At 30.9% G+C, this 17005-nt stretch overlaps 1 long non-coding RNA gene across 3 annotated transcripts in view; it reads right to left on the bottom strand.

Annotated features, from left to right (window-relative positions):
• Nucleotides 1–270: 270 nt before the first annotated feature.
• LOC120612528 (uncharacterized) overlaps nt 271–17005 on the bottom strand; it is a 278407-nt gene continuing 261672 nt past the window's right edge. For 2 of the 3 annotated variants that reach the window (XR_005655469.1, XR_005655470.1), the window contains one exon: nt 274–2037. This is a non-coding gene — a long non-coding RNA (uncharacterized LOC120612528). Of the gene's footprint in view, nt 2038–17005 lie in introns of all 3 variants that reach the window. The other variant, XR_005655471.1, reaches the window with a different exon arrangement.

Genomic DNA, 17005 nt, shown 5'->3' with positions numbered 1-17005 from the left:
TAAAGTTATTGTTAAAAAATAAATGATCTAATTCTCCTTAAAAAGCTACAATAAAAGAGCAAAAAGAACAAAGGTAAGTAAAAAGAATAAATACATAAGTAAAGAGCACAAATACTTGAGATAGATAACAAGCAGACAGCATAGAAAATCGAGAAAGCTAAAAGTTGATTCTTCATATAAATTAATAAAAGGAATAATCCCCTTGTAAGGCTGATTAAGTAGAAAAGTGACCAATATTCGCAAAAAAGATGGGATCCCTAGATTAATTATACATTACTAAAGTCCATAGATTTTTAATGATTATATATCATATAATATATAAGACTTTATACAACACACTCAAAATCCTCTGAAAATAGAGCAAAAATTATTTAAAATATTAGTAAATAAAATCGAACAATATGTAAGAAAGTAATATACCAATACTCTGATAGATCAAATATGGAAATATTTTTTGTAGCTCCTTCCATCAAGAGGTCTTAGACTTTTTTCCTTTTCCCTAAGAAATGGATTATATACTTAGTTAAGTAAGTTTCTCGATTTGTTTCATGTCCAAAGAAATTTGGCAGCTCAGAGGCAATTTTGATACAGTCACAGAAGTGAGTTTAGGCAAAACCAAGAGAAAAACCACATCTCCCATCATGGTTGTTTTGTCACTACATTTTGAAGTATTTTCTTATTCAGCCCTAGATAACTGATTGAATAAAAAGATGAAGTAAAACTGTATATTTGTACAGGACATGACTCTGTAGAAATCCTAGGAATCTACACAAAAGCTACTAATAAGTGAGATTAGTAACTTTACAGGATACAAGATCAACACAGAAACACCAATTTTGCTTCTAACAAAGAAAAGTTGAAATTAAAAACAGAATACCATTTATAACATCATTAAATATAAAACTCTTAAGGATAAATCCAACAAAAGATGTGCAAGACCTGTATAATAAAAATTATAAGATTGTCGAAAGAAATTTAAAAGATATAAATAATAGAAAGGCATGCTGTTTTCATGGTCTGAAGTCTCAACATTTTAAAGATGCAAATTCTTCCTTGATATAAATACAATGTAACTTTAATCAATACACCAGCAAATGTTTTTGAAGAAATTGATGCAAATGATTATAAAATATGTATGGAAATCCAAAAGATCTGGAATAGCCATAACAACTTAAAAACCTTGAACAGCAAAAACAATATTGAAAAAGAATCAAATTGGTGGATTTATACTATCTGACTTCGATAAGCATTATGAAATTATAATAATCAAGATAGTGTGATTTTTAGCATGATAATAGATCACTGGAGCAGAATACAAAGTTCAGAAATAGACCCACATGTGTATGATAAGTGGATATTTTAAAAAATCTAAAAGGAAATTCAGTAAAAATAGACAATCTTTTCAACATGTATTGCTTCAACCATTGGATATCTATACGCAAACATTAATAAGTTACTTTAACCCATGTTTAAAGCCGTTTTAAAAAGTCACTTAAATCATAAACTTGTATCAAACCTAAAACTATAAACTCTTAATAAAATAGCATAGAAATTATTAACCTTAAGTGTTCCTCAGTATAGTACCAAATCTATGCTCCATAAAATACATATTAGACATATCAAAATTAAGAATGTTTGCTCTCTGAAAGTCACTCATAAAAACAAAAAACAAGCCATACACTGAAGGAAATTTTTAAATATTTGTAAATAGCATATCTGCTAAACGAATTGTATCAATATATACAAAGAACACCCAAAACTCAGTAAAGCAAACATACAAACGAATAAGAAAAAATAATGAGCAGACTTCCACTTTTCATTTTCACATGTGAGGAGTTGAAAGTTATCACTCCCTCCAAAAAACAAGTTGAACAGATTGAAAAAATTAACAATTCTTTATAAGAGAGAAGAGGATACAAGGAAGACCACTGCTCCAAGATTGGAGAAAGAGACAAATGAATGCAGAGTGTCTTGGCTTACCAGAATAGAACTCACAGGCAGATAGTGTGGAATAAACCAGTGCTGGAACAGAGAAACCTGAAAGGCATTTGACAACTTATTAGAGGCTCAGTGAGGACAAGAGTCAAGAATTAACAACTTTACAGAACTAAAAGCACCAGGCTCGGCTGATTTTAATGGTGAATTGTACCCCACACTTAAGAAATTGTACCTATTCTCTACAATATCTTTCACAGGATATAAACAGAGGGAATACTTCCTAATTCAATCTATAAGCCATGCATTATCTTAATACTAAAAGCAAAGACATACAAGAAAGAAAAATTACAAATCAATATGTCTGTAAAAATACTCAACAAAATAGCAAATTAAATTTAACAAGGTATATAAGGAATTGTACACCATGACCAAGTGTTGTTTATCCCAGTCATGCAAGTCTGTTTCAACATTTAAAAATCAATGAATGTCTCAGGTCTTATACTTAGATCTTGGAGCCATTTTGAGTTAATTTTGGTGTATGGTGACAGATAGCAGTCTAGTTTCATTCTTTTGCTTGTGGCTTTCAAATTTTCCCAGCACCATTTATTGAAGAGGCTTTCTTTAGTCCATTGTATGTTTTGGTTTCTTTGTTGGAAATTATTTACCCATATATATTTGGGTTTATTTCTAGGCTCTTGATTCTGTTCCACTGGTCTGTGTGTCTATTTTTCTGCCAATACCAAGCTGTTTTGATTATTGTCTCTTTATAGTATATTTTGAAGTCAGGCAGTATGATTCCTTTGGTCTTCCTCCCCAGTCCCCTCAGGACTGCTTTGGTCTTTCATGATTCCAAAGAAATCTGATGATTTTTTGTTCTATTTCTTTAAAAAATGCTGATGGGATTTTGATAGGGATTGAATTAAATATATGTATTGCTTTGGGTAATATGGCCATTTTAACTATGTTGATTCTTCCAATCCATGAACATGGAATATCTTTCCATTTCTTTGTATCTTCTTCAATTTCTTTTAATAATATCTTATAGTTTTTAGTATATAGATACTTCATATCCTCTGTTAAGTTTATTCCTAGGTATTTTATTCTTTTTGTTGCATTATAAAAGGAATTTTGTTTCTTTTCTTTTTCTGAAATTCCATTGTTAGTATATAAGTGGAAAGGTTGTAGGGGAAAAGGATCTCTCCTCATATACTGCTGGTGAGAATATAAGTTGGTACAGCCACTATGGGAAACCTTATAGGGGTTCCTCAAAAAATTAAGAATAGAATTACCATATGACCCAGTAATCCCTCTTCTGGGTATCTACCAAAAAAAATTTGAAAATATTTATCTATAAAGATATATGCACTCCAATATTCACTGCAGCATTACATTATTCATAGTGGAAAAGACATAGAAAAAATAAGTGTCCTTTGACAGATGATTGGATAAAGATGTGGTACATATATACAATGGAATATTACTCAGCGATAAGAAAAGATGAAATACTGCCATTTGCAACAACATAGATGGATCTTGAGATAATCATGCTAAGCGAAGTCAGGCAGAAAAAGTTGAGAACCATGATTACACTCATATGTAGGATAAAAAACTGAAAGCAACAAATAGAAAAGACAAAAACTCATAGACACAGACAATAGTTTAGTGGTTACCAGAGGGAAAGGAAGGAGGGAAGGAGGAAGGTATATAAGGGTACAGGGGGTCAAATATATGAAGACAAAAGGAGATTTGACTTTGGGTGGTGAACACACAATGCAATCTAAAGATGATATATTATTGAATTCCATACTTGAAACCTATATAATTTTATTAACCAATGTCACTGCAATAAATTAAATTTCAAAAAATCAATGAATGTAACCACATTAATATGGTAAAATAGGTAAATTACATGCCCATATCAATAAATGCAGAAAAAGCAGCTGACAAAATCCAACACCCATTCTTAATAAGGACTCAGTAATGGAGAGTAACTTTCAACTTGATAAAGAATATCTCCAAAAAGCCTACAGCTAACGTCATATTTAATGGTGAGAAATTTGAGCTTTCTCACTAAGATCAGGAACATAGCAAGGACATCCCCATTCAGAAGTCCTCTCTAACATCATACTGGAAGTTCTAGCTAATGCAACAAGACAAGCAAAGAAATAAAAGGTATACAGATTGGGAAGGAAGACATAGAACTTCATTCCTTCATTGATAATATGATTGTTTATGTAGAAAATCTGATAAAATTAACAACAAAAAAATGCCTGAACTAATGAGCAATTTTAATGGTTGTAGGATACAAGGTTAACATATAGTCAATTGCTTTCCTATATACCAGCAATGAGTGAATGGAATAAAAGTTAAAAACACAATAATATTTATATTACTATCCAAAAAATAAAATGCTTAAGTACAAGATCTACATGAAAAAACTACAAAACTCTGATGAATGAAAACAAAGAAGAATTAAATAAATAGAGCGATATTCCATGTTCGTAGATAGGAAGAATGCTAATTCTTCCTAACTTGATATCTATTCGATGCGATCACAATGTCAAGTGTATGAGAAAACAGTCCACAGACTAGGAGAAAATACTTACAAAGACAAATCCAATAAAGGGCTGTTATTTAAAATATGCAAGGATTCTTAAAACTCAACAGTAGAAGAAAAACAACCCAATTAAAAAAAATGGGATAAAGACCTTAAAAGACATCTTACTAAGGAAGGTATACAGATGGCAAATAAGCACATGAAATAATGCCCCACATCATATGCCGTCAGGGAAATGTGTGTTAAAACAATGAGATACCACTTCATACCTATTAGAATGGCCAAAATCACTCTAAAGTCAGAATTCCTAGGTTAAATTCCATCTGCCACTAATTGTGCAACTTTTCAGCAAATTATTCAAACTCACTGGGCCCAAGTTTCCTCATCTTTACAACTAAGATGATAATAGTACCTCCTTCATCATGACATTGTTGTAAGGATTATGAGTTCAGATATACAAAGCAAAAGCACTTTGAATAGCACCTGGTATTCATAACGTGCTATGCAAATGTTAGTTCTATTACTGTTGTTGTTAGTACTAGTATTAAAGGAAATATAAAAATTTTCAAAATGAAAGAGATCATTAAGTATTTAGAAAATCAAATAAAATAGACTCACATCAAGATACATTGTCATGAAATTTCAAAAGCCTAGGAACCACGGGAAAATGGTAAAGCTTCCTTAAAGACAGAATGATAAAAAAGGGAAAAAGAAATTGTTCGCTTACAAAGGCTTAGAGCCACAATGGAAGCTCCACTGGAATATAGAATATAATCCAAAATAAAAATAGGAAAGCAAAATATATCAGACATGCAAGGAATTTCTTACCAATTAAATTAATGGAAAAATAAAAAAATAATCATGAAAGGGAAACACACAAGACCAAAGAAAAAGATAATCCACTCAGGATAAACCATAGGTCCAGCAAGTACTGGACAGACAGAAGCAGGAAGCAGAAGATTCCAAGAAATGTTTTCAATGAAAAGAGAGATTTGACACATCTGACATTATTCTAGAAACACTGGAAGAATGATAGGTCTTTATCAAACAGTTATTATAAAAGAAAAATCTAGCCAAAACACTTTGAAAAAAATCAGCACAAGAAATATTACATATTGCTATTACTTACTTTGACAAAAATGAAGTTTAGCAATATTTACATAGGTATAAAGTTTAATATTTGACTTAGAATTGAATCCATTATATCAAAGGAAAAAGTCAGTTAAGAAGTAAAAGCAGTTAGAACATGAGAGAGTTATATTCTAGAATTGCTAATATCCTCTTTCAGAGTCAAGATTTACGAGATAACATCTATAGTGAATGGCACAAAAATAAAGGAATAAACTATATTCTATGAAGTTCCAAAATAACCAATAAAGTAGGTAAAAACAGCAAAGTGACTATATTGAGATGAGGGAGAGAAGGAATGGCATATTGAAGCAAACTAAATATTAGCAAATAAAAAATAATACTTCAATGCAATATATATATCAATAAATTGAAGTTTATTTGTATCATTTAGAGGTATACTCTAAGAATCAGTCGAAATAAAAGTAGTAGCTCCCTCTAATGCTAGTAGTGTACAAGGGCAGTGGATAGTGTATTTCATTATAATCTTACTACAATTTCTACTATTTCTTTGTCTTTTATGCATGTATGTAAGAAAAATTACTGAAGGTAAGAAAAATTACTGAAGGTAAGAAAAATTACTGAAGGTAAGAAAAATTACTGAAGATACTACAAAGATATAAAATGCTAGCTAGTGAGTAGAGAAGATGACAATTAAATGGAATAGAGTCTACAGACAAATGAAGATGTATGAATAACATTTATAATTATGTTGAAGATTTCAAATAAATGCTAAAAATATTATGATATTGGGACAAATAGTTATATATAAATAAAAGCCTAAGTTTAGTCCTCTATATGCAATGCACAATAACATCTCAAATTTCAGAAACAATTCAATAAAACAGTCTTATTGTATTGAAATAAAAAACAAGGAAACATTTTTTATAATTTGAAGTAAAGAAGGCCTTCCTGAATAAGAGCAATAACCTGAAAGCACAAAAACTGTAGGATAGTTAATATTGTGCACTTCTGTTTAAAAATAGACTTGTTAAAAACAAACTTGTTAAAAAGCGTGTAACAGAATGGAATAAAATACAATATATCCAGCTGAAAAATATCTGTAAAAACAAAATTATCAGATGAAAAGTACCATATATATGAAAATATTATCTACCTAATTAATATTCAAGGAAACGTAAGTTATTTCACTCATAACTTTTGACAAAAATGAAGTTTAGCTCAAATTCCCTTATGAAACCTCTTAATGCTTGGTGCTTTTTTGGTAAATTAATAGTTCTGTATTTCTTTAATGGAAAGTGTTCTAAATGAACTTGATTTCTTTTAGGGTTGATTCTGGGGAATTATATTTTTCTTAGGAAATTATCCATTATATCATGTCATCAAATTTATTTGCATGAATTATGCAAAATAGTTTCTTACAAGTTTTAAACAATTTTGTGAGGTCCATTGGTTTATTTAATATTTTGCATATTTGTGATTCCTTCCCCTTTTTCTTGATTTGTTTCTCTAGGGTGTGTCTGTTTTAATTTTAAATTATTTCAATTAGTAATTGGTTCTATTGTTTTTCTCTTATCAATTTAACTTATGACTGTTTTTATTATTTTCTAGCTTCTAATTTGTGTTTATTTTTTTATTTCTTTTATAACATTTTTGATTTATGCATTACATTTCTTTTATTCTTCATTTTTCACATGCATATTTAATGCTATAGGTTTCCTATGGAACTCTGCTTTATTGTAGTCCCTAGATTTTGTTATGTTGATTTTGTCATTATTTTTATAATTTCCTCAATTACAGTTTTTACTCCTCTGTGATACAAGGCTTGTTTAAAAAATAGTTTCCTAAGTTTTCCAAAGAGAGTACTTTAGTTTGTTTCCCAATTTTATAATTATTTTCCGGTTTTATTGCCATTTGATCAACTAATTTTGGGGTATTATTTCTACTTTCAAAAGAATAATTGTTTTGATAATCTTTAAAATAGTAATTTGGGGAAAATAAACAATAAAAATAAAACAAAAAATATGCTTACTTTTCATCCATTCAATCGTCATTGTATAACCATACTAGTTGCCCTTCATAAAATGATACACAAATGTGAAGCTAGAATATTGTTCATTGCTTTATTTTTACTTAAATATTTGAAAATTATTTGTGTTTATCAATGGAGAAGTTAGAACCATAATGTGATACAACTATGCTTTGGAATGTTATGCAGTCATTAAAAAGAGTGACATAAATCTAGACACATTGAGAAAAAAGCAAAATGTCAAGAAAATATGTATGCTAAATTGTATTAAATTTAAACGATATACTTACAAATATGTATATAAATGCATATAACAGAGATTGATTGGGATTTTGTATACCATACTGTTTGTAGGAATGAAATAGATGGGTGAGTGGGTAGATTTAAAGGGGAAAAATCTAATTTATGATTTATAACCCTTCCCCTGTGAACCAGGACAAAGCCTGACACTATCTGAAACCTCATCCTTGCTCAGGGTTTATATCTCTCCTTGCTTTATTTCTTCTTTACAGATTTCTGTAAAAAGTACACTCTCAGTAACCAGAGGCCACAGAGTCCCTGTCTCAGTACTGTTCTAGAGAATCTGACATTGACTGGTAGAAATGATTGTGAAGATATATGGCCAAGTACACTAAAGAATCAAGTATGAGAGAGAGATGGAATGCGGTTTGTGAAAGTTTTATTTACATGAAACCAAGGGGCACTTAAACATGCGGGGCATGGTATTCTTCAAAAAAAAAGATAAACATAAGAGAAATGTTGGTAGATTGTAGCTATAACTTCACACAGACTGTTAATAGTAATTCTTAAATATTTTTATTTCCGGTATATTTTAGAGAATGCACTGGTCTTATCCTTTACACTACAAAGTCAGATGTTTGTTCTTAGGCATTGATTCCTGCAATCCAAGTTATTATGAGAATTACCTTTGGTATAGCACTAATCTTCTCAAAGTAATACTTTTAAATAGTACATTAAAATAATTGATGTAAAAGATGGTACGTTTTTTGTATCTTTTAAAACCATTTTGATCTAGATTTATAATCTTTAATTATTGAGTATTTTTTAATAATATATATATATATATATGAGTACCTCACTAAAAACATGTTTTAGAAAAATTTACAAAGCCCAAAGTTAGAAAAACAGTATAGCAATTCTATGTTTTCCTGTTCGTACATAGGAAATATTGTATTTTTCTTTTAAACTCCAGGAATAAAAACTTAATAAGAAGTTGATGAGAGGTCAGATACAACATACACATACTGTCTGATTGAATACATTGAAGCAGTTCTGATTATATTTTGCTTTTTAAAAATTTATTATTCAATTAAAAAAACTTCAAGAAATCACTAATAGAGAGCACTTAGTCCTATGGAAGAAGACATTAAAGGATATTTGCCATCAGAGATTACCTACCAGAACTATAAATCACATGTCATTTAATGATGTATCCATAACTACTTAGCTGGCATGACAAAATCGGATAGTGATTACATGATTTATGAGGTATAGAGAAAGAGAACCCCTCAAGGGGAATATTCACAGAGACCAAAATATTTGAACATGGAAAGAATATTTTACTTTTCTTAATATCAATTCAGATTTACATGGGGAGGAGAAATCTAGTGGGTAATTTAAACACAATTTTATGGAGTTAGATCTAAAAAGAAAAAATTAGAATGATTCTATCAAGATGATAAACAAAAATAAAAAACACAGTTTAAAGACAGGGTCTAACATTTTTTCTCTGAAGAAATAAAAAATATGATTCAATAGATAAAAAAAGACAGCCTATTTTAATAGATGAAATATGTGCTTGCATTTCTGATTTAAATTCAATCTTCATAATTTTATTAATTTTTTGATCATTGCACTATTATTTAACTTCTTTGTGCCTCAAGTTATTCATTTACAAAATTGTGATTAAAATACCTATTTGGTAAGAATGTTCTGAAAATAAACAAATATTCAAACACTTGGAGCCATGCTTAGCACACAGAGCCACTGGTTTTAAATGGATAGCTCTCATTATTAACAAGAAACAGCGTATATTGACCATGCAAATCTTTTCTATTGAAATCACTTCGATTTTATCACAACATCTGTTTAAAAGAATATGTGGAAGTGAAAATATAAGTGTTTGGATTGTCTAAACGAGGTAGATGTATGACTATCAGTGGCCTGTAGAACTAATATTCAGTTCAATGTATTCTTCTGTTTCCATTAGACTTGATTAAGACATACTGAAATTAAGGCAAGAAAAACTTTTTCAAACAGCTCTTTATGTAAAAATCTCTTTTATAAAGACAAAAGCCCCAACATGAACAAGGAATCTAGAAAGAGGCTGATTTTAGACAATTCATCAGTTGTCTCTGGTCTACTCAAAGGCAATGACTAACATTTATTAAGGTCTATTTGCAACACACTGCTCAAAACATGTTAAATGAATTGATTAATCTTTACAACCTCATAAAATAGCATTATTATTCTCATTTGCGCTGGTAGAGATAAATGTTACATGGCTCCTGGCTTCACATTCTGCCAGAGGTAGAGGCAGATGCATTTAAAAACAAACAGCAAACAAATAAATATACAAATACATATGGTAAAATAATTACACACACGTTTCAGAGAAAAGCAAAACTGTGGGTTGATCAAGTCTACCTGGAGCCTGGTAGTGTTTCTCTCTTATCTTTGAAGCTTTTTCAATATTTACACTCTGGGTGCAAGATGTATTTTTAAACATCCACACAGAATGTCTTTTTTAGGGTTCCAGGACAGAAAAGAACTTAGGATGAAGCTCCACAAACAGTCTCCATTTAATTACAGGGAATAAACGGGGGCCAAATGAGAAAAATGGGCATCTGCTTTTGTTTTTAGATGCATTGAATTTCAATTTATCACTTCCAAATAGTTGACTACAACTCTAAAGTATCTTCCCACCCCTTCCATAGCATCTTGTACATATGCATCCTTTCTCTTTCCTATTATTTGTCAATCAAGAATGTTTGCTGTCCAAACTGTGAGCTATGACTTATCCAATCTTAAGGATGTTATACGTTGGGACAAATCTGAACTCAGGAACCAAGGATAAGAAAAAATTAAGGTAAACTTCTTTTTCTCCAAACTTTTAACAACTTTATTTCTTCAACTCAATAAAACTTTCTCTTCAATGTCAAAAATAGTGAATAAGTTGATATTTTATATCTTCCTCGAATATTGTTTTTATGCTTCCCTCAACTCTATTTTAATTGGTACAAACTGACAGTCCCCAAATACATCATAAATTGAAGAATAGATGACTACTGCTTTTCACATAATTTGTGCTGTGCTATGTTTGCCACTACTACTTACAGAAGAAGTCAGACACTTCTCAAAGAGCAAAGCCACAATGTAATGCCAGCCTGATGTCAATGAAAGGCACTTAAGGAAATCAACGTCAAGAAAATCTGCCTCATCCTCCCTCATAAAGTCCTTGAAAGGGAGCCAAAACTACTATTTCCTAATACATAACATAGTTAACACTGATGGCATGAAGTCTATATTTTGGTACTACATAGACACATTTTTTTGAATTAGAATAATTTTAATTCATTTAAATATTTATTGAAAAATATTCACTTTCAACTTCTAATATGGTATAGGTTTTAAAATAATCCTTAAAGAAAAAAGTATTAGTTAATTTAAAGGTAAAAAGATAGTACTTAGGGCAAAGTTCATAAATCTGGTATATAAATGAGTAAAATTTGGGAAATGATAGGCTAGACAAACGGTGTATACAGGATTGGCTTGGAGAATTTAAACTCTTGTTTTTCAGAACTAGTTACTCTCAGGCTATAAGCAGACAGACCAACCCAGTTTCAGTTTCAGAATTAAAAAGCTGCCATTATGTTGCTATTTTTCAAAAATGTATAGACTTTTACATTTTAGGAACTATAGGACAATGTCAATTTTCTCAATCACCTCTTTTATTAAGTATGCAATCTAAATGGTAAGAAAACATTTATTCTGTCTAATGAGAACAGAATTTAGCATTTTAGTACTTTTTATCTTGACTTTATTCCTGCAAAGTTCATATTTTTATTTGGAGAAAAGCAGGAAGATCCTGGAAAGGTCTTTATATTTCATAAGTGGATTCTAGTAGCAGATATCTATAATTTAATCTGCACTGAAACCCCTTCCCTATGTGTGTCCTTGTGTTCTTGGACTGAGCCTTTCCTCCATTAGGCATAACTCTGGGCTGGGTAGATGATCTTGGTCTGGACAATTCAAGTGCTCCATCCCATCACCATTGAGATTATTTCACGTGTGGAGCCGAGAAAGGTATTAAACTTCTCTTTTCCAACAAATAAACTTCTCTTTTCTAACAAATCTTAAAAATTAAGTATTTAAAAATGCTCAGAATAGTACCTGAAACATTCCATAAGCACCCATAAATGTTAGCTATTGTTATTATTACATTAATTCTGAATTGGTAAGATTTGAGTCTTGGCTACTAGAATTCCTTTGAGCTTAACATAAACCTTTTAGAAACCCTGGATTCACAATTATAAAATTCAATTAATTTCACCTTATATATTAATTTAATAGTAAAGCAGATGCCTCCTCACATATGTCAGAATGGCTATTATCGAAAAGTCAACAAATAACAAGTATTGGCAAAGATATGGCGAGAAAGGAACCCTGGTACACTATAGGTAGGAATATACATTGGTGGAGCCACTATGGAAAACAGTCTGATGACTCCTCAAAAAAAGTAAAAATAGAACTACTATATGACCCAGCAATTCTGCTTCATGGTGTCTATCCAAAGAAAACAAGAATGCTAATTCAACAAGATACATGCACTCTTATGTTCGCTGCAGCATATATGGAAGCAACCTAGGTGTCCATTGACAGATGAATGGTTAAATAAGATGTGCTATATATTTACGATGAAATATTACTCAGCAATAAAATAAATAAATCTTGCATTTCATGACAATGTGCATGGACCTATAGGGTATTATGCTAAATGAAATATCAGAAAAGGAGAAATACCATATTATTTCACTTATCTGTGGAATCTAAAAAAAAAAAAAAAAAGCATAAACAGACATAGATACAGAGAACAAACTGATGGTTGCCGAGGGGAACAAGATAGGTGGATGGGTCATAAAGGTGAAGGGTAATAAGAGGTACAAACTTCCAGTTATAAAACAAATGAGTCACGGGGATGTAATACACAGCACAGAGAATATAGTCAATTATATCGTTATAACTTTGTACTTATTTTTTTACAGGGGGCAAATTATTATTTAAAAATTTGATTACAACCAAATTTGTTGGCATTAAAATTAGCAGTATTTTAAATTTGAATATAGATATATGGTTACTGGACTATCATGGTAGTCACATTATAAGGTATATAAATGTTGAATCACTGTGTTGTATATCTGAAACTAATAATGTATTGAATGACAACTATACATTAATAAAAAAATTAAAGTTTTTTACTTTTGAAACTAAAAAAATTTTAATTGATAAATGCTTATTTTTTTTTATTTTGTACTATGATCTACAATGTTGCTTAGACATTTTGCTTCTGAATAATGAGGTTTATTTAAATATTAAGACATTAGAGTATTATATATGTGTATATAAGTATGTATTATATATACACACATGTATAAATATAATTTGGCATATACCAACTACAGTGATTTTTCTTCAGTTGTTGCACAGTATAGTAAGAAAGACATGCCGCACAGTGCTTGATTAAACAATAGTTTAATAGTGATTTTTCACATAATTATAACTATAAATTATATATTTACCTATGGACAGATACTTGAAAAAGACATAAAAATAAGAAAATATAAACATCTTATGACTAAATGTTGAGATTCCAGGTTAATATTTTCCTTTCAAATTAATTTTACCTGACTATACTTTTGTTAGGATTACCAAAAGTCAGAAGAAAAAATATCAATTTATGGATGTTTACACTTTTCTAACATTATACCTCTACTCATGCCAATACATTCACGTAAAATGCCCATTCCTTTTCTCTTCATTTCTCAAAATTTCAATCTGAAATGAATTCTCCTAGCTCTGAGCTCCCCTGGAAATTCTTGTCCGCACAATGTATTCAGAAATGAATCATGCATTGTCTTAAGAGAGCCTGGCCTTTGAAGTCAGACAGACTTAAGATAAATCCTGACTCTGCCACCAAATAGCTACATGACCTTAGGCAAGTTACTTGGTCTGTAATAAAGACAGTAACCATCTGGTTCTTGCCATGTGCCAGATATGATTTAAAATGCTTTACATGTATTAGTTTACTTAATCCACACAATGGCCTCATAAAAAAAGTGGTGTTATGAGGTTTTGGGTTTCTTTTTTTATGGGTAAAGGCATTGACACAACATGTATGTCTCTATATGTATCTATATCTGTAAGTCCCTATCTATAGCTATACAAAGTGTCCAAGGCCTCAGTGTAGGCTACACAAACAGCATTCCAATACAGGCAGCCTGGATGCAGAGTCCATGTTTATTACCTCTCAACTTCTGTGCCAGCAGTTCATGATGTTTACTAAACACAGGCTTATTAAGTAGGTAAAATTACATTATACAAAGTGCTTGGCACATAGTAGGTATATAACAAAAGCTACTTGGTATCTCCCTTGCTTTATTGCTGCCCCAAACTGCCACTTATATCTGTTCTTAAATTTTCCTGTGCTTATATCTTTCTTGCCTGTGCACATGGATCCCATAACAACTCACCCTTTGTTGAGCACACTGCTAAGCAAGGTATTTGTGTATCTTCAGCTTCACCTTTCTCAACTCTGACTTCTATCCTGCAAACCTTCTGCTGTTTCGCCACTTCAACCATTCCAACTCTCTTGCCCTGCCACTCTCCATGGCTAATGCAGACTCTTACAGACTCAGCTCTGCCTCGTCTCCTTCTCAAAGCTATTCCTAAACTCTCACGTGGGAAAAGAGCCTCATATCTGTGCTCCTATAGTACACTCTGCATGCCAGCATTTATGGTATAATGAACCAAGTAAGCACAAGTTATTTCAAAACATTGTGATAAAATCTAGAAGGCATGGACTTGATTCAAGTCACCTTAGTATTCCTAATACTTTGCACAATAACTGGGGATGTGGGCATTCAATGGATGCTTACTGAATTTTCCTTGACACAGACTTTACTTGATTTGCTCTAGAGGAAGTTTTAGCAAAAAGTATTCCTAGTAAATCCTCTTCCATGAATTACACAAACATTAGCATTTCTCAAAATGTGTCAGTACAGCAAGATGCTCTGTGGGGGAACAAAATGGTCGTGTGGTCAAATATATTTGGGAACTACTGTACTTTCATTCTGGGAAATATTAAGAATCATATATTTAATATACAGAAGTAATATGATAGAAATAATCTATGCCCTTATAAATTGTATGAACTATCAAATCTCTGAGAAGTCTTGCAATAAAGAAACATGTTTCACCTTGTTCAAATCAATATATCTTAAAATATTTGTTCAGAATTCTTTAATGCATATCAGCATTCCAGACACCTATTACAGAAAATATTGTCCATCAGTGTTACCCATATCGGATTTTCTCTTTTAAACTTAAGCTTACTCCTTGTAATACTTCTGAGTTTCAATAAGAGAAAATGATAATTCCTTAGTTAACACAAATTATTAGTCAAGTATTAAAATAGTTAGAAATGTTTAAATTAAATTGAAGTTCTATTTCATAGATACTTTATATTGTTAAAATGATGTGCAATAGATATTATAGCACTGATGATAAAAGCAAAAGCAATATGTCATTGAAAATTCCTACTAGAGGCAGAAGCAAGCAAAGATTTGTAAAATACTAATTTACTGATTTGCAGTTGCTAGGTTAAAGCATGCTGGATTTATATAGTGTTTGGCTGAATTCAGCCTTTGCTATGATGCTATAACTTTGCATCTAAAACTCTAGACTATCCTACTAGAGTGAAACGGCTAATTAAAAAAAAATTAAAATTAAAATACCAAGTACCACTTTTCTGTCACATGTAGTTATTTCTTGGGTGAAAAAGAAAGCTAGACTAAATTATCTCATCTGTTGTCTTAATTTTTTTTCATTTATTTTCATATTCCTTTGATGATGTACTAGGCAGAAAAAAAGTTATTTTATTAGACTTAATTTATTTTGATTCCTCACAGCTTTTAAATACTTGTTTCATATTGAAATTTTCTCTTTCTTTGGTATTAAGGGCTTTTTATGTGTTGTCTCCATCTACTCCTGTGAATATTCATTCTATATTCCCTCCAATAGTAACACCTGCTATTTTCATCTTCTCAATGGCGGTATTACCCAAGATTTAATAAGGAGATCTTTTCGGTGTAGTCTTCTGTCTATATTTAACTCTGTATCACCAGCAATTAAATCAGTGTTTCGAATATCCCAGGTACTCAAAAATACTTAGTAAATGAATGCATGGGATAAAGCTGAATAAACCACTGCAGATGTGTAAAGCATAAAGCAGGAGAAAAGTGAATAGCAGGAGATATAAAGGCTGTTGAGGTACTCTATCCTCACTCCTTTTGCCATATGAGACAATGGTATCACAGAACTTTATGAGATAAATTACTAAATGAAACTCTATAAATACTAAATGAAACTCTAGCCTTGATAGAATTTATCTCCAAAATATAAATGTTATCAAGAGGGACCATGTATATTTATTTACCCCTTTATTCCCAGTGCCTTGAACAATGCCTGAAGACAGTACACACTGAACAAATATGTGCTAAACTAACAAATGAAGCCTATCAGTTGGACTAATTTATGAGTAAAAACATTGTCAATATCTTGCTCTTAGAATTTATCACAAGGATGATATGGAGAAATATCTGTTAATAGGCCATTCATCAGATCACAATTATGGCTCAAGAAATTTCTTACTCATATGCTATTTTTTATATTAATATTCTAATCATAATATACAGTTTCTTAAATAAACACAAGGATAGATTAAATATATTTATCTTGAGGCTCAATGTTCCAGATGGACACATGAGACAATGTCATTTCTGTTCAGTCGTTCTCTATGTATAATTTGAAATTCCAAATCTAACTTAATTGAAATTTAGGCCATATTTTTAACATTCCTTAGCAATAGAACAGTCTCACTCTTTACCAAATATAGAATCTAGCTTTTTTGCAATTCACATAGTTGATATTTAATTAAGATTTGCTAATTTGATGAATTATGGAATATCAGTTTACTGACACCTTGAAAGTCATATTCTTTCCAAAGTTTCTTTAAAGTTGAATTATTTTCCAACTTGAATCAATTCTAAAAGGTGGCAAAGTCAGTGTTCAGCACCTCTTGACCTTCCTTACAA

Source organism: Pteropus medius, unplaced genomic scaffold (assembly GCF_902729225.1).
Source record: "Pteropus medius unplaced genomic scaffold, Ma_sr-lr_union100, whole genome shotgun sequence".
Classification (NCBI taxonomy): Eukaryota; Metazoa; Chordata; class Mammalia; order Chiroptera; family Pteropodidae; genus Pteropus; species Pteropus medius.
Note: the sequence above shows the minus strand (reverse complement) of the source record. Positions and strands in the feature narration are given on the sequence as shown.